The sequence below is a fragment of the Rhipicephalus microplus genome, chromosome X (genome assembly GCF_043290135.1).
Source record: "Rhipicephalus microplus isolate Deutch F79 chromosome X, USDA_Rmic, whole genome shotgun sequence".
Lineage (NCBI taxonomy): Eukaryota > Metazoa > Arthropoda > Arachnida > Ixodida > Ixodidae > Rhipicephalus > Rhipicephalus microplus.
Window position 1 is genome coordinate 99,378,253 of NC_134710.1, and position 18,604 is coordinate 99,396,856.

Below are 18,604 nucleotides of genomic sequence, written 5' to 3' on the forward strand. Positions count from 1 at the left end.
TATGGTTCCAAAGACAGGTTTTTTTTTTCACAGTCCTTTTCATAATACAAGTCAGAATAAACTTCATTTCATGTGATTCGTGGTTATGCCTTCTCTCATTTGTGATTACATACACTCATACTGGTGTTTACTCACATTCTCATCATGCACTCGTACTAAGTCATGCCTTTTGAGTGAGAGTGACTGAGTGTGCTCATGTAGCCAAGCTCTGCTCCCAAGCAACAGAATATAAGTTAGAAAACAGCCCAAGTGGCCTGAATATAATTTCATTGTAATGAGACGTTTTCGAATTGCAGTGTAAATAAAAAATACCAGTACCTGCATATTATAAGGCATGTATCATTGAACTGCAGTAATTTATTAATAAAAAACATAATCACTTTTGATGCCACCCATCATGTGAAACTAACAAAGCCAAACCGTTTATTTATTTATTTTTTATTTATTATACCTCGAAGGCCCTCTACAGAGGGCTTTACATAAGGGTGTGTGCAAACAATATAGAGTTAATCGAAAAATTATTCTATTGCATTCCTAAATTTATCTGTTTTGGAATGGTCAATGACACTTGAGCGAAGATCGTTCTAGTGCCTGGCTGCCTGAGTGAAAAAGGAATGATGGTGGGCTCTGGTGCAAGCAGGAGGTGGGCAGATGGCCTTGTGGGGCTGAAGTACGATGGGCTGGTTGAATGGGGCAGCTGTAATGAATCACATGATACATTTCTTGATACAAGGACAGTCTAGAAATCTTACAGCATAGGTCTAGGTTAGGCAAACCTGCATTACTTTTAAGGGCAGTGACACTGGTATGATATGAGTATTCTGAATAGGTGAATCTAACTGTGCGGTTTTAAACTAGTTTGATGAACTTAGCTTACTTTGTGATGGGTCCCAAATGGCACATGCATATTATAATTTTGGGCAAATTAGGGTCTTTGTAGGCTAGTAATTTGACTGATGGAGGGGCAAGATGTATGTTACAACAAAAGTAACCAAGAGCTCTGCTAGCAGTGTTAGCTATTTCACTTATGTGAGAAGTTAACAATGTGTGAAATGTTAACACTGAGATATTTATTACAGCTAAAGGAAGAAGCTGTGGAGCCATGCATAATCTAGTCAGCAGTAGAAAAGGTCTGGTGTCTGCGAAATGAAACAAGTACAGTTTTATAAGAATTTAAAGCTATGAGCCATTTGTGACACCACTCGCCAAGCTTTAGTAGGTCACGCTGGAAGGTAACTCTATCTGAAACGTTAGTAATGTGTCGGTACAATACACAGTCATCAGCAAAGAGGCAAATGTTCGATTAAATATTATCGGGCAAGTCATTAATGTAAAAAACCAACAGGAGAAGGACCAAAAATGTACTTGTGGCACAACGGAGATTATGTTAGAAAAGCATGAGGATGTATCATTAGCTTCTGAGCTCTACGTCATCTGATCTGATCTCGCATGGTATGAATTGCTCGACGTGGTACACATGAGTGCCCTCACATAAATATAAGTATGCTAAGCTTTTCGCAGCTTCTTTAAAACAGCCTTACGAGTGATCTTGTCAGAGACCTCCATGACACCTATTTTAAGGATTGCTTCGGTATCGAATATCAGCAATCTCACATCAATTATTTAGGGCTGAATTGGTATCATAATCTTGTCTGTGGACAGTTTGGGCATGAAAGTGATCATGTATGCAGGAACATACTTATGTCATCAATGTCTCATGAAGCTACTCATATACCATTTAACTTGATGTGACCATTTCAGCATGTCAATACAATAACACTGGTGTGATTTGAATGCACTAGGTAATGTGAGTATTACAAGATAAATAAGCTTTCCCATACACTATGTTAATGAAATGTGGCCAAGATTATTAGCTGCACCTCTTTACTTGGCTTATAAATTATTACAGCCCATGCAGTTTATCAATGATGTAAGCAACTGTCTTGCATTTTGATCAGGTTTGTGGCAATGTCGCTTCGTGCCGGCGCTGCGCACTTCAGTGGAGCAGCCCGAGGCGCTGCTCTAAAGGAGTACCGTTTCTCGGGGGGGGGGGGGGATTAGGTTTTGTGTTTGTCTGTTTGGACCTACATGTCCATAACCTCGTGATACATAGCCTGATCGTCGTCAGCGTGCCTTGCTTTAGAGGAAACGCTTCCTAACTGATTCATCAAGTTTGAATGCGGGAACGTCATGTTCTAACAAGCTGAAGCGCAGGCACGTTCACTCACGGCGATGTCACGCATAACGCAACCTAGTGCAGTTGGGCTGATTACATGCTAGATACAGCAGCTTTAGTGAATATCAACAATCATGCAGGTTAAGGCTCCTCTGTAGTATTTCTAACATCCACGACCAGAACCATGCAACTCCCGCTGCTGAAGAAGAGAACCTAACAGTGCACTTCCTATTGAAACCGCATAGGCAAAAGTATATGTTTTGTGTCGTCTGCTGATGATAGTCGCCACCGAACAACTCTGTTTCACCGAACTGGTTTCCAGCACTTTGCGAACATCGCGTCGGCCGATCAGCGTGGTCATGCATTCAGCTCGTGTGGCCCCACCGAGCATAGCCTCTGTCTCCAGACCAGCTGGAAACCGAAACGGTCCAGAAAAACGGAGTGGAACAGGGCGTGCGGCCATACCGTGTTTAGGCCATCACACAGGCTTGTTACAGAGCTGTTTTGCATCTAAAATTTCAGACGATTAGCAGGTGGTGACCAGTAAAGAACAGTTTAAAAATTATAGAATAATTGAAATACAAAAGAAAATTGAATGCAAAATACAAAGTACAATACACAAAAAAATATTAAAAGCAATAGTAATAGTAAAATACAAGGCAATACTGATAACAACATGCAAGAACAGTTAAAGTACTAGATGTATAAGAGTAAAATAAAATAGGAAGCATAATGCAAAGTACAATATACAAAGCAATACAATATCATAATTGTTAAAGTTTAACGTCCCAAAATTACGATATCATAACGAAAGACGCCGTAGTCGAAGGCCCCAGAAATTTCGACTATCTGGGGTTCCTTAATAAGCACCTAAATCTCAGCACATGGGCCTTAAGCACTTTCATCGCAAATGCGGCCGCCACGGCCAGAATTTGATCCCGTGAGCTCCGGGTTAGCAGTCACATGCCTGATTAATCAAGCCTGATGGTGTGACCAAATAGGCGATGCATACTGTAACTGTAAGTAGACAGGGAGGAGCCCTAATGGTGAAAATAAGAACGAAATAGACTTTATATTGAGTGCACACCCAGGCATGGTGCAGGATGTGGAAGTGGTTAGCAAGGTACGATGCAGTGACCATAACATGGTACGGTCTCGAATTCGTCTAGACTTAAACAAGGAATGACAGAAACTGATACGCAAGAAGCCAATCAATGTGCTAGCACTGAGAAGGAAAGTACAGGAATTCAGAGTCTCGCTTCATAACAGGTACTTGGCTCTTATTGAGGAAACCAACCTTAGCGTAGATACAATGAATAATAATATAATCTGACAAGTATCATTACGGAGTGTGCAGTGGAAGTTGGAGGCATGATAGTTAGACAGGACACTGGCAAGCTTTTCCAGGAAATAAAGAACCTCATTAGGAAGCGTCAAAGCATGAAAGTCTCAAGTACATCACCCCAAATGGATCTAGCAGAGCTTTCAAAGTTGATTAATAAGCGTAATGTATCCGATGTAAGAAGGTATAACATAAAAAGAATTGAACACGCTCTGAAAAACGGAGGAAGCGTCAAAGCAGTGAAGAGGAAACATGGGATAGGCAAAAATCGGATGTATGCACTAAGAGACAAAGAAGGCAAAATAACTACCAATATGAATAGGATAGTTAAAATAGCGGAGGAGATTTACAGAGATCTGTACAGTAGCCGGGATAACCACGACTTTATTACTATAAAAACTAACAGTGACTCGACACCCCACCAGTAATGATAAAGGAAGTCAGAAAAGCCTTGGAGAGCATGCAAAGAGGCAATGCTGCTGGTGAGGATCAAATAACATCAAATATGCTGAAAGATGAAGGACGGATTGTGTTAGAAAAACTAGCCACCCTGCTTACGAGGTGTCTTCTGACGGGAAAAGTACCAGAGTCTTGAAAGAATGCTAACATTATCTTATTGCATAAGAAAGGAGATGACAAAGACTTGAAAAATTACAGGCCGATCAGCTTGCTCTTCCTAGTATACAAGCTATTTACAAAGGTAATTGCTAACAGAGTTAAGGAAACATTAGAATTCAATCAACCAAAGGAACAAGCAGAATTTCGAACAGGCTACTCAACAATTGACCACATTCATACTATCAATCGGGTAATAGAGAAATGCTCAGAATATAGCCAACCACTATACGAAGCCTTCATAGATTACGAGAAGGCGTTCGATTTAGTAGAAATATCAGCAGTCATGCCAACACTACAGAATCAGAGCATCGACAAAGCATATAGAAATATCCTGAAGAAAACCTACAGGGGATCAACTGCTACCATAGCACTTCATAAAGAAAGCAATAGAATAGCAATCAAGAAGGGTGTAAGGCAGGGGCATACAATATCCCTAATGCTATTTACCATGTGCTTACAGGAGGTTTTCAGAGGCCTAGAATGGAAACAGTTAGGAATGAGAGTTAATGGAGAGTACCTTAGTAACCTGCGCTTCGCTGATGACATTGCATTGCTGAGTAACTCAAAAGACGAATTGCAACTCATGAATACGGAATTAGACAAGGAGAGCAGAAAGGTGGGTCTTAAAATTAATCTGCAGAAAACGAAAGTAATGTGCAGCAACCTCAAAAAAGAGCGGCGCTTCGAGATAGGTAATAGTGCACTTCAAGTTGTAAAAGACTATGTCTACTTAGGGCAGGTAATAACTGCGGAGCATAACAACAAGATTGAAGTAACCAGAAGAATAAGAATGGGGTGGAGCACATTCGACGAGCATTCTCAAATTACGACAGGTAGATTGCCACTATCCATCAAGAGGAAAGTATATAACTGCTGTATCTTGCCGGTACTTAGCTATGGAGCAGAAACCTGGAGACTTACAAAGAGGGTTCAGCTTAAATTGAGGACGACGCAGTGAGCAAAGGAAAGAAAAATGGTAGGTGTAACTTTAAGAGACAAGAAAAGAGCAGAGTGGATTAGGGAACAAACGGGGTTTAAGGATATCATAGTTGAAATCAAGAAGAGGAAATGGACATGGGCCGGGCGTTTAGCACGTAGACAGGATAACCGGTGGTCATTACGGGTAAGTAACTAGATTCCCAGAGAAGGCGAGCGGGTTAGGGGGAGACAGAAGGTTAGGTGGGCAGATGAGATTGAGAAGCTTGCGGGTATAAATTGGCAGCAGCAAGCGCAGGACTGAGTTAACTGGCGGAACACGGGAAAGGTTTTTGTCCTGCAGTGGACGTAGTCAGGGTGGTGATGATGACGACGATGATGATGACTCTAACTGTGGGAGAACAAATGTTTGATATGCGAGTTTACGTGTAGTTACGGGAGTTCCATGGAGATTCCATTTAAGATAACATAATGTGCAAGATGCTTTAGCTGTCACTTTCAGTATAGGACTGAATCGCCAGAGATTATTCAAAGAGTGAACACCGAGATAGTTGTAGGAAACAGGCAGGGGTCACTAAGGTGCTGTTCAGTGAATAATTGAAGGTGGAGTTGGTCTTTTTGCGGCTGAATGAGATTAACTTGCACTTATCTGTGGTAAGTGACATTGGCCATAGTTTGCACAAAGCGGTTACTTTGTCTAGATCCCTTTGAAATTCTAGGTGACCTGCGGGTTAACGGATTTTGCGGTAGATGATGCAGTGACTTGCGAACAGTCTAATGTTTGATGAAATGTTAGATGGAAGGTCAATAATGTAAATGATGAGCAACAAGGGGCCAAGCACGCTACCTTGAGCTACACCAGATAATACATCTCTGAATGGAGATAAGAGGTCGTTAGCAACTGGGAATTGTTTGCAACATGACAAAAATTTCTTAACCATAATGTGCTATTAAACGTGAATGAGCTACTCGGTCAAATATGCCTTTAAAAAGTCTACAAACACGCAACATGTCTGAATGTTTTCGTCCATATTCTGCAGCGTTTCGTTAGTAAATTCTAGTAATTGTGTTTGGGTCTGCTGGAATTTCTCCTTTGAGTCTGCTGAAATCTTTGAGTCTGCTGGAATTTCTCCTGTTGTGAGTGATTGACGTAAAATGTGAAAAAGAATGGGGCTTGAATGACTAACAGTGTTTTTTAGAATTTTCGTACTTATATTATATACACTAGAGCATGATGACATTTTAGGGTGTTTATGCATGCAGCAATACCGGTCGCCCTAATTTCTATGGGGCTCACGTATGGGTAGATGGCATGTGCTAATGTTGGAATAGTGGAATGGTCTTCTCTTGTGAACACCAAAGAAAATGAGTTATTGAAGATAAGTAGGTATTCTTCTCCATTTTTTAAAGCACCGGTGTTATCTAACAAGTAAATGCAAGCTGGTGGGTCAGCAGGCGATATAGCTTTCCGGAATTTTTTCAGGTTGTTCGTAATAAGCGATTAAAGGTCATGAGAATAGTAATTATGCTTGGTTTTACAGATGTATTTTATAAGTGGCTTTGTGTTTCTGCCATAAAGCTAGTGTGTCAAAGCAATTTGCCAGTTAGAAAAGTCGCTTTTTCCTGTTTTTCATTGTGCTCAATGCCTTGTTAAACGAGGGTTTAGATGGGTTCATGTGAAATGAATGTAATGGCCGTATGTGCATTTTCATTAGTTTGTTTAAATTATCTTTAGATATGAGCCAGTTGTCACTCGCCGAATGCTGAAAAAAAGTCGGAAGGAACGTGTTGCAAGAGCTCTGCAAGCTGAGCGTTGTAGTCTGCACGATGATAATCAAAGATACATTATTTATTGTTTCAAGCGTGCATGAGAGAGCGATAATCTTAAAATTAAGTAATGCGTACTGCTGAATGATACAGAACCGGTTTGCCATATCGTTACAACTCGATGCAATTGTTCTGAGCTGAACAGTGAAACCGCTAAAATCCGTACCACGAGAATCAGCTGATGAGGAAGCGTGGCAGCTTTTCAAGCCGGCAATATCGACTTCGACAGCACGAATCGTTGTAGACAGTTGCTTTAGTTCAATGTCTACAGACACCTGTCATCGTTTCAACTCCCGCAAATCGCTTCGAATGCCATCTTGGTTTGATATAATCCTTTGTATGCTTTCCAGCACTTTTGCAAGAACTACATAGAATTGGGTCAGGAATTAGTTTCCACGTCCTCGGCAAGCATTAAAAGCAGGCCTTTAAGTAGCACCCAATACTTTCTTCACATATTTCTATAGCTAATAACTACTGCTTCGGGCATGACAGCAAAAGAAGGCAGCCATTCTTGCTTTTTAGGCAAGTGCAATGATCAAGATAACTGACTTGGAAGAGTATGAATGGTAAGCGCTCCATTGTCGACGTGGTGTCTTTCCCCAGAGGGGCATTCACGGGCAGCAGTTTATATTCCCTACGGCCGATGCTGATAGTGGTATCAGTGGTGGCAAATGATCGCAGTTGCCAGCCGAAGAACTGGCTTTCACTCAGTTGATCCTGTCAGTATAACTGATGCATCCTATGCACAGGTTGGCCAGTACTTTGTAGAGGACAGGGGAAGACCAGGTTCGTTGCCGACGAAGGGAGCGGGGAGCCAACCACAAGGACAACATATTCACACAGCGCAAGACTACGAGTAGTTACGACGTAACTACAGAAGAAGTGACAAGACAGAAAGAGGGCTGCTGTGCAAGGGCAACCTGGAAGAGCGCAAGGGCAAACTGAAACAGTATGAATGGTAAGCGTTCCTTTGCCGACGTCGTGTCGTGCTCGAGTATTGAATAAAGCATTTCGTTGGAAGCACAACTGCAGGTAAAATATTGCAGTCTTTATTCTTACTTGCCCTTCCGCTGCTGTCTTGAATTTTGATCTGCGACCGACCAACTGGAGGCATTTCTCACGGATCTCATGGTACCGTTTTAAATATAAAAGTGATGAGGGCACCTTCTTTTTTAACTGACAAAATGAGCATTGCCAAACCAACTCGTACTCCTGTCAGCTTCATCTCCATTCTTTGCTACCCCAGCCAATACAAAATCAGTTAGTAGACATCTACTGTTTGGCTCAATTGACCAAGCTGAGGATAGGTCTTGCAGCTTTCTTAATTAAGTTATATTCTAGCCTCAGGCATCAGAAAGTTGGCTGATAGCATAGCTAATGGCCCCTCCATTTGTGGCTATTAGATGTCTTCACAAGCTATGTTATAAGTGGTGTAAAGACATCTACTGCTTAAGTGAGTTCTGGCTTATTAATGAATATTAAAGGGCCCTTACACCTCCTAGGATATTTTAAAAAAATTCAGGTAAACACACATATCGTGTTCAGATATCATCACAAATAATGATGTTACACCTGGCAGCACTACAAAGCATGGGTGCAGCACAAATTCCAAGAAACAATTGCTTCTCCTCTACAGGCCTGTTCAGCTCCCCCGGTAAAACTAGCAACAAAACTATCTTTCAACTTTGATGTTACTTTGCAACTGTGATGTTACTAACAATCAATGCTGTGATAGGTTGAACAAGAACCTGCAACTTGCAGTAAGTCTGCAAGCAGCTGTATACGCTTGCTCTGCACGCATATGTCACAGTACAACAGGGCACTACATGGACCCGGGCTGGCCTGAAACCCTTGGCCTGGCCCAGCCCATGAGTGGGGCCCGGGCTGGCTAAGGAGCTGTGAGATCGGGCCTCGCCTAGCTCAGAATCATGAGCTTTGAGCTCAGGCTTGAGTCAGGCCCGGATTAGGTCTGGGTTTCATACATGTCGGCAGCATCAGAAGTGAATTGGTAGCAGTCTACCTGGTTGAGGTACAAAACTGGAGGAATGAGACAACTCCAATGAGAATTTGTTTTAGGTCAACCCGATGTTTTGAAAGTTCGACCGGCTTCTTCTTCAAGGGTGAGAAGGTCGAAGATATGCAGCACTTATATACGGTTGCTTGCCGTGCGTGCGAGTCTTGTTGTCACTCATCGTGAGCCCTGGCACAGAGGGAAGGCGATTCCCCCGTGGAGCGGTTGATGTGTCCCGCTGTTTGCTCATGTGCCAGGATTCGAGAAGGAGCTGCCAGAAAGGTTGCTTTTTTTTTTTTTCAGAATCACCGCGTCGTCAGGACTTATATGGTGGTCGAACTACTCACAATGTTCTGGTAATGCACTCCTTTCACTGTTCAGTTTATGGTGGTCATTTTTGTGCTGCCGCGTTCTTTTGTAGAAGTTATTCATTTCCCAAATGTAGGAAGCGGCTCAGTTGGTGCATGCAATCCGGTACATGAATGCCCTGAGCTTTTCCCACAGGTGCAAAATCTTTGGGTCGAGAGATGAAGCTGCCGATGGTGGCAGATGGCTTGTGGGCGACGTTACCTCTGCCTATCTAAATATACAGGCTATTGCTTCACTGGCAATGGTGATGTAGAGAATAGACACGTGGTGCCATTGCGGTGACGCATGTGTCAGGTTTGCACCGTCTTTTCTCTCGCGGAGAGCTCGGCGAATAAGCGCTTTTCGTATAGCCATTGGTGTCATGGTCATGGATAATTTTCTCCTTTTGCTCATTCCGCCGCTGTGGAGATAGCATCCTATTTTTGAGGAGTTTTGTAGAGTGGAGTGCTGTCATTTCTCCAAAGTTGGTAGTTATGCAGGTATGCTAATGCTTGGTTACGTTGGTATATGGAGTTTAATGACATGAAATGACTCAGGTTATGTAAGATGGCGTTGAGGAGGGCCCCAGATATTCATTAGTTTGCATTGAAATCGCACAGTACAAGAGTGTCTAGCATTTTCCTGCCGAGGATATTACATCACCACATGCTCCAAGCCTACAAGCACAAGTGCAAGTGAAAGCCAGCCACACTTCATTCTCCCGTTCGCACCGAAGCCTTCAGCCCACCTTGACAAGGCAAACCACTCTCTCGGTTTCGGTAAGTGCACGGGACTGTGCTCTGGACACCCGATCTGCCAGATCTGGCTTGCTTTGAGAGGTCTATAGCACTCTGGGTCCATGAATCTGGGAAAAAGGATGGGGAAGAGGACCCTCTTTTTTTCAGCACTAAAATGTAGTGTAGCAGTTGCGTGCAGAGGAGATGAAACAGCAGCTTCACGGTATATAACACTGCCTAGCATGGTGCATTCCTCACAGAAGCACAGTTAGAGCACATTCCCCCCCCCCCCCCCCTTTCATTCCATTGTTACCATAAACAAAGTTTCCAAAACAATTTTTGCTGTTCTTATTTAACAGCCGCAGCTTGTACAAAGTATATAAACCCAATCAAACACTATAAATGCTCACCCTTTTTTTTGCCTAATGTGGGCATTGTATTTCATAGTTTTTTAAAATGCATTAGTAAGATTATTTTGTTAGCAGTGCATACATGAGACAGCCAGCTGGACCCCTGTTTATACAGTTGAACCCCTTTATAAGAGATACACACTGTGAAGCAATTTTTGTCCTTTATATGAGGTGTCTCTGATAATCAAGGTACTATGTTCTCATTTTTTGATTATCGCTATTTCAATGTTGGGCTCAGTGGTGTCTCCAGGCCCTTAAACAGGGGAGGTGGGGGCCCTAGGCCACACCCCCTCTTAAATTTTGAATAAAGTCGTGTGTTTTACTGAGGACAATAATAAACAGGTGTTTTTGAAAGCTTCCACCAGGTGGCCCTCTCTCCTCTTCTGAAAAACCTTTCTGGCTACGAGCCTGGGTGTCTCTTATACCTTGCCGTATTTACATTATTATGTAATAAAGCGGTTCAACTGTATTGCTCTGCAATGTATTTCAAATGTATACAATCATAATTAACGAAAAAATATGCAAAATATTGGTGAAAATAATGAGAACGCAAGAAGTTTCCACGACCCTCTGGAGTAAATATCTTATGTGTGGCTGGTATCATTACATTAATTGAGGATTAGACAGCACCTCATTTATGCTCCAGGTATATTTGATTGAAATGGGCCAGGCAAAGCCAGGCCCAACTCTCTCGGGCCCGGGCCACCTGCAATCCATATTTAAAAACACCAGGCCGGACTCGGAGCGTGTCCCTTGCAGGCCGGGCAAGGCTCGAACCAGAAAAATCAACCCATGCAGCCAGAGGGTGGCACACTTACTGTGCAGGTGCCCCCCCCCCCCCCCCCCCTCCTGAAATTTTTTTTTCCCAAGGCATAGAGAGAGAAAAATTGCCATTTTAGGGGGGTGCCTCTACCGAAATCAAGATGGTGCCCACCACCCCCCGAAAAAAATTTCTGGCTACACGCCTGCATGCAGCACCCTACCACACGGCTCAATGGTATTGGCAAACCTTTGAATGCGTGCAAGAAAAGGTTCATACTGGCACAATTCCAGGGAGCACAGGCCAGCATGGTAACAACAGTGGTTAGCCGAGAAGCACGGAGCTGAAGGAGTTGCGGCAACCCGAAGTGGACACTTTTTTGAAGAGAGAGTTTGCAATGATGAACGTCGTGAAAGATTGGGAAGGGCACTCATCAAGAAGGGCAAAAGCAGCTTTAGGAGAGGAGACCTGCCGATGAATGGAGGATTATGAAGGAAAAAGCAAAACGAATGATCACTACATTTTAATCAAGTACATGTAACTCTATTATCATGGCACTGTTTTGCAAAGTTTTCCTGGCTATGTAGTTTGTTGCAGACCCATGCACAACTGCCACACCACAATTAAATTTGAAACTCCAGATCACTTGGGGTTCGTTCAAGGCATATAATCAGACATAAACAAGAAAAGGGAATGACATCAGCGCTCACAAGCAATTTAAAGCTTCATTACGTCCGAAAGCACAAAAATATTAAATCACAGCATGTGTACCCGCCACGCATGTGTGCCATTTGTAAGTGCAAACAGAGTCCTATGCCGAAATACTGCATGTTTTACATAGCCTCTTTCGTCAACTGACGCTTATTCACGCGAAATTTAATAATGAGTGACTAATAACTCTCAGTCCCTTTATTACAGATGCTTCTTTCCGTAAGGAATGAGGCAATGTGTAAAATGTAGTGTGAGGTTCTGGCCCACGTCAAGTCAAGGCCCATGGTTGCTTTTATGAAAGGCGTACATAAGGTACAAGTACAGGTGTTTGAACATATATGATGTTTCTGACATAATGAAGCCATCATTTGATTAGATGTGCTTGTGCAGTACTCCTTTCTACTATGTGTCTTCGTTTGTGCTACAATGTTTGATGATTCAAAGTGAAAATGCATGCCCTCCATTGCTTCACTTAACATAATTCTTGACATAATGGGCTTGGGAATAGTCTCCAGTGGATGATGTAGCACAATAATGTGTGGCTGCTGGAAATGTTTAGCTACAGAACTGCCAACAGCACACCTGATAGCTATGGCACGGAACTTCACAGTGTGATACAATCACAGGCATACTATTGCTGTTTTCAAATGTGTCCTGCACTGCATATACCTCTATATATTATGTACAGTTGAATCCACTTATAACGAAAACAGTTTCAACAATATATCAGTTATACATTGAGAGGCTGCAGCGCACCGTCAACTTTCATGTGTCTACTATAGTGAACTAACCCACTTACAGCAATGCCTGCATGCCGCATTATTGAATATAAGAATGAATTCTGGATGTTGGGTGCTGTAGTGAAAAGTGACGAAATCCTTGACAGAAATGAAATGTAATGAAATGCAAAATCCTTGAAAAGGAAGAAGAAAACGAGAAATCCAAGGTGCTGAATCCCTACCCCCAACTCCAATGAGCATGCCTTTAAGTTGTAATATCCTTCGCTACAATATGATGTGGTATTGCGGCAAAGCTGACTTTTGAATCCACAACGCAGTAGTGTTTATGCAATTTGGGACATGCAGTTTGAGTACATTGAATTTGAGAATTGCAAGAGTTTTAGCATCTGAAACATTGTCATACATTGGCTCTATCGCACTTGTGGTGGTCCCCTGAAAGCATACAAATTTTCCTGCATGTCCAAAAAATCGACAGCTTCGTCATGTTTATCAGTGATATATGTTGGCATATCTCATCCAATATAACTTTCTCACAACAACCTGCCACCCCTTTTTTTTGCACAGACCATCTATAGAAGTTATTTGTTGTAGAAATAAAATTTTCATGGAACCTGGGTCTTATTATAAGTGGGTTATACTGTATATGGCCCAATTCAATTATGTATCTGCAATATCTGGCATAATAAAATAATCAAGAACAAATGACGACTGTCAATAGCCATGCATGTACATGTGTGAGAACCCACACACTCCCCCACGCACACATGAACACATGCACTACATTTCTCTCCAAATGGTCAAGTAAATTTTCATGAGCAGCAATAGTCAATTGCAAAAGGAAATGTTAATAGGAAATAGAAAGCGAATTGTGCAACTTCTGAAGCATGCAGTCTTTGAAAGCGAGAATCTCTCTTATGATACGTGAACAATTTATTATAAAAAAAAATGCAGTTAGTTTTGCATTTCATGAGGAGCCTAATTTAAGAACATGAAACTTCAGCGAAGTTGCTTTTTACTCTGAAAACATACAGAATGAGACCATTACCAGTCAAAATACTTGCTGCACTTGTCTCCTTGTGCTTTATCACAGTTGAAAACAGCACACCCAATAGCAGATGCCCCAGCTTCTCAAGACTCTGCACCAGTACAAAATGCATAAATTTAGTATGCAATATGATATGATATTGAAAAGCAAAAGATGCAGTTAGTGCTTATTTAGAAAGATATTGCCTTAGCCTAAGGGTGAATTCACAGGGCATGCACTGAACAGCTACAGGAAATACACAGTTTAGCAAACAAAAGTCTATCCAAATATTATTTAAAGAAAATAACCCCAGCAGATCCAGCGAGATCGCCCAGAAGGCTCGTGATTTCTTTACTACAACTGTAGCAGCAACCTTTGTTGAGAGGACATGCCAAGAATTGCGTGCAAAACAGAATGGTAAATATCTATTTACATGTATGTAAATATTTTAGAAATACGAAAAGTGACACATATGAAAACGGGTTCTCTGATAATAAACATAGCAGGATAAAGTGCAATTTGATGCCTGTATGATAACAGAAAATGCTTTCTTCCATCAACTAGTTCCCCATTCATGCATTGCAGCAGGATGTGGGAGACAGTAAGAGGCTCACCACATTTATTACAAAAGAGTGAATCCAAACTGGACAAAAAGTAAGTGTGAGTACTGAGTTTGTCCTATTCTGAATCTCCAAAGTGCTACTTCTGGGCGACATTTCTTTGATATTGGCAGCAAACTACCAAGGTATGGCTTGATAAGATGTAGTTTGTTTTGGGTTTCCCAATATATAAACACTGCCAATAAGCCCCGAGCTTTCATTTTAGAATGTTCTTGAGCTGTAGTGCAGGGACCACTATGGATCTGTCGGTAGCATTTTGGTAAATGAGTGCAACTAGCTGGTCTGCCAACACATTTCCCATAATCTCACAGGGCCCTGAAAGGACACGGGGCAGAGCACCACTAACAACGTATTTATTTGCAGAAATATATGTACATATATATTCTTCCCAACGACTGTACAGAAAACTTGTACGCATAATGGCCGTCAGATTATACAAGATCGATAAACTTTTTCACCGATTTATACAATACTACGTAAGTGTCACTTTGCACGTTGCCTTTTTTGTCAATACAAAATGCTTTTATCAATACTGTGGCTCTTTTATTTTTGATTTTGGCAATAATCTGCACGTCAAAAAAGCGTGGCCCAAAGGAGCTTGAAGGACGATTCAAATATCCTGGGACAAATTTGGCCCCTCCTTGTTTTCATCAATATTCTGTTCATGCTTTCTGATACACTAATTCAGACATAGACTGGTTTGTCCTATGCAAGAACAGCTGCATGTGAGAAAAATCTCATGAATTCCCCATTGAGCACATCTCGTGTATGATATCCTGTGCTACGTTGCACATCCTCTTATATTCCCCATTTCCTTCCCTTAATCCACATGGAAGCAAAGCCTTCCGAGCTTCCTAGAAGCTGCAAACACGAGTGGAATGCGATGACTGCTCACGACCTTCTTCAGGTTATGGGCCAGCTAGTGCACATGCAGCACGGCTACCAGTCTGACCTCTTCACAAGGGACTTCAACTACAGCCCTAGAAGCCCTTTTCTCCATTTCTTTAAAGGGACTTCCGCGACAATCAAACCAAGAAACCCAGATGAACCCAGTCGGACCAATTGGTTGCCAAAACTGGACTGCATATCTGATGGATACATGACTCCTTACTTGAGGGTAGATTAAAGAAAGTGACACAACAGACAAGGAGCAGTCTAGACTCAAAAGGGTAGTCATTAAGATCCCTCTCACATATAGGACAAATGAGTGGATGTTTAAATGGGCAGATCATGGACCATGAGTGAAATTATTGAACAAATTAAAGAGAGTGCAAATTTGCCTAAGCGTCTTAGGAATTACCACAAGCAAACATAAAACAATCAAAGCCCCGCCGCGGTGGTCTAGTGGCTAAGGTACTCGGCTCCTGACCCACAGGTCGCGGGATCGAATCCCGGCTGCGGCGGCTGCATTTCCGATGGAGGCGGAAATGTTGTAGGACCGTGTGCTCAGATTTGGCTGCACGTTAAAGAACACGAGGTGGTTGAAATTTCCGGAGCCCTCCACTACGGCGTCTCTTATAATCATATGGTGGTTTTGGGACGTTAAACCCCACAAATCAAATCAATAAAACAATCCAAATGTGATGGTGTGTTCGCCGTGGTGTAGAAGTAGTTAAGGTGCTCACGTAGTGACTCGAAGGTCGTGGGTTCACTCCCAGTTGTAACCGTTGCATTTCGACGAAGGCGAAATGATAGAGGCCTGTGTGTTGTGCGATGTCGGCGCACGTTAAAGATCACCAGATGGTCGAAATTTCCAGAGCCCTCCACTACGGTGTCTTTCATAATCATATTGTGGTTTTGGGATGTAAAACCCCAGATAATATTATTATAAGAAGCCATGGTGTATCGGCAAAAAAGGTGACATGTGCACACATGTGACATGTGTAACACTTCTGTAGTACTGTAAAAATCTGAAAAGAAGTTTAGTGAGCATCTGTTACCTGGCCACAATTGTGCAAACATATTTTCTGTAGACGTGCTGGACGGATTGATGCGTACATTTAGTTCTCCAAATAAATTGGTTGTTGTAGTGGTGCTCTGCCCCGTATCCTTTCTTGTGATCGTGTTCTTTGAGGCTTTAACGGCAATTGTGAACATACACCAACTCGCCCAACAAAGCGTTGTCTTAAATCACTTATATATGACTATCTAGTCAGCAAGCAATGTAGTTACCGTATTTGCACGTCTATGAGGCGCATTGTGAACAATCTGCACCACCTACTTGAGGATTATTTGGCAGCTGTCAGATCTAGGTAAAGAAAAAAATGCGCTGAACATTGCATTGACGTAGTGAACCTACGCACAGCTTGTTAATTTACGGACGCAGACGGAGACTGCGATGAATTGCACGCCCTACTAACACATATACGTTGATTCGGCTTAGTCAACTTACTGTCCATTTAGGAGCGCTGGCGTATTCAGCCGCCCGAAAATAAAACTGCTAAATTACCTAAAAATAACGTAAAACGTAGCAAGGATTACACATCGGCGAACTGCCACCACTCACATTACAGCTAGATCTGACGGCGTGCATTCCACTTTCACTGGTCAAGCCCAATATCATTTTAAATTCGAAATTCCCAACGAAGCTCTTGAATCGGCACATGTATATCAACATGAAACAAATTGCTTCGACGATTACAACCAGAAGCTTATCAACGAAAAAGAAACCTTGGCTGAGCAGCATTCTTACGCGGGTTAACTGAATAACAAAGTTTTTACTTAAAAGCAACTTTTTCGACTGCAAAACCTACACAAATCACTTACTAAAGCTGATGTTCACTCCATCCTACGATGCACAAAAGGCTGTCGGTACGCACAAGAAAACTTGATCCACAGAAGGCATGCGAGGCCGGCAGGCATGACACACTGCTGACACTTAGGACGCTTTGAAGGGCGCGCGTGATTCGCCGAGTGACGGCATCCAACGTTAATGACGTCACTAAACAACTTTCTTGATAAAATGAAATTTCAAGGTGAAATACGCAATACAATTGAAGTGTAGAAACTAACATAATTACGCTTATTATTTAAAAAAAAGTTTAGTTTGTCGTTTAGTACACTTGTTGCCAGATTTTTGTGTGGTTGTCGCCAAATAGTAGTCAAATTTGGCGAAAAAGTTTGCCCCTGTAGATGTGGCTGTTCCGTAAGAGATTGGTGTCGTCCGTAGTGCATTTAGCGACTCCGTGAGCTACTTTAGCCTTACGATAGTCATAGCGTCAGAACAGAACGACGACACAGAGACAAGAAGGACACAAAGGACACAAACGCTGGTGTCCTTCGTGTTCTTCTTGTCTCTCTGTCATCGTTCTGTTCTCGCGCAATAACCATCGTCATGTCATAAAGTTCGCTTGTCCTTCTCCCTTGTGTTTTTTTTTTTTCGACAAGCCAAGCTGCCACATTGTGTTGGCCGTTTTAATTAACGGAATGAACGTAAAACGAGCGTTTCAGAAGTCGAGGGGTGTTCTGTTGGTGTGTGCGCTGCGGTGCAATTAAGAGATTGTGTCTCAGAATTAGGGAATCAACGACAAGTCGTTCACCGTGCATTTCGCGAGTGCGCGTGCGATGAACTTGTCCGGGAGTGTGTGTGCGACGTAATTAGCGCGGAATGAACCACGCGTTGTAAAAGTCGGGGCGCTTCTTGCTGTGTGCGCAGCTGTGCAATCAAGAGATCGCGTCTCAGTATTGGGGACGACGGAGAAACTGAATAGAGTCGCAGCAGGTGGTGTGCTGCCCGCCCCCTGCTCCCCCCCCCCCCCTTTTTTTTTCACAGCTGATCATGTTGCGTCGACCATGCGCCACGACGGGGACGCTACGCTTCCCCTATAGCTGTGTCAGCACAAGACATAACGTTCGGACTCGTGTACATATGAAGAATAAACGTGCCAAGGCTGGATAATTCGGGTACGTCAGATATGCTATAGATATACATACGCCTGGAAGGCTGTTTTGTCGCCGCAGTTTAAGCGAATTAAGAGCGACTCGCGCGTACCTGTAAACGAGACTCCGCACGATGAGCCACCGTCGCCTGCAGCTAGGGCCCCACAGCCCCACATGCACGGCGGACGACGCGTTGTTGATTCCCTAACTCTAAAACACGATCTCTTGATCGTCCAGCAGCACACACAGCAATGTGAACGTGCCCAGATTTCCGCAACGCTCGATTTACGTTCATTTCGTTAATGAAAACGGTCAACGTAGCTCACGCACTCGCAAAATGCACCGCGGACGACACCAAACCCTCACAGAGAAGCCACACCTACAAAGGCAAATTTTTTCGTCAAATTTGGTAGCAGTCTGGCTATACTCACACTAAAGTCTGGCAACTAAAGTATGAAACGCAAC

The 18,604-nt window shown here is 42.7% G+C and overlaps 1 long non-coding RNA gene across 1 annotated transcript; it reads right to left on the reverse strand.

The window, feature by feature from the left end:
• Positions 1–422: 422 nt before the first annotated feature.
• On the reverse strand, positions 423–17,155 carry LOC119175466 (uncharacterized). Its single transcript, XR_012886912.1, has 3 exons — positions 17,027–17,155; positions 13,662–13,752; positions 423–697 (listed from the first exon to the last, which is right to left on the reverse strand). It is a non-coding gene; the product is annotated as an uncharacterized LOC119175466 (long non-coding RNA).
• Positions 17,156–18,604: the final 1,449 nt, after the last annotated feature.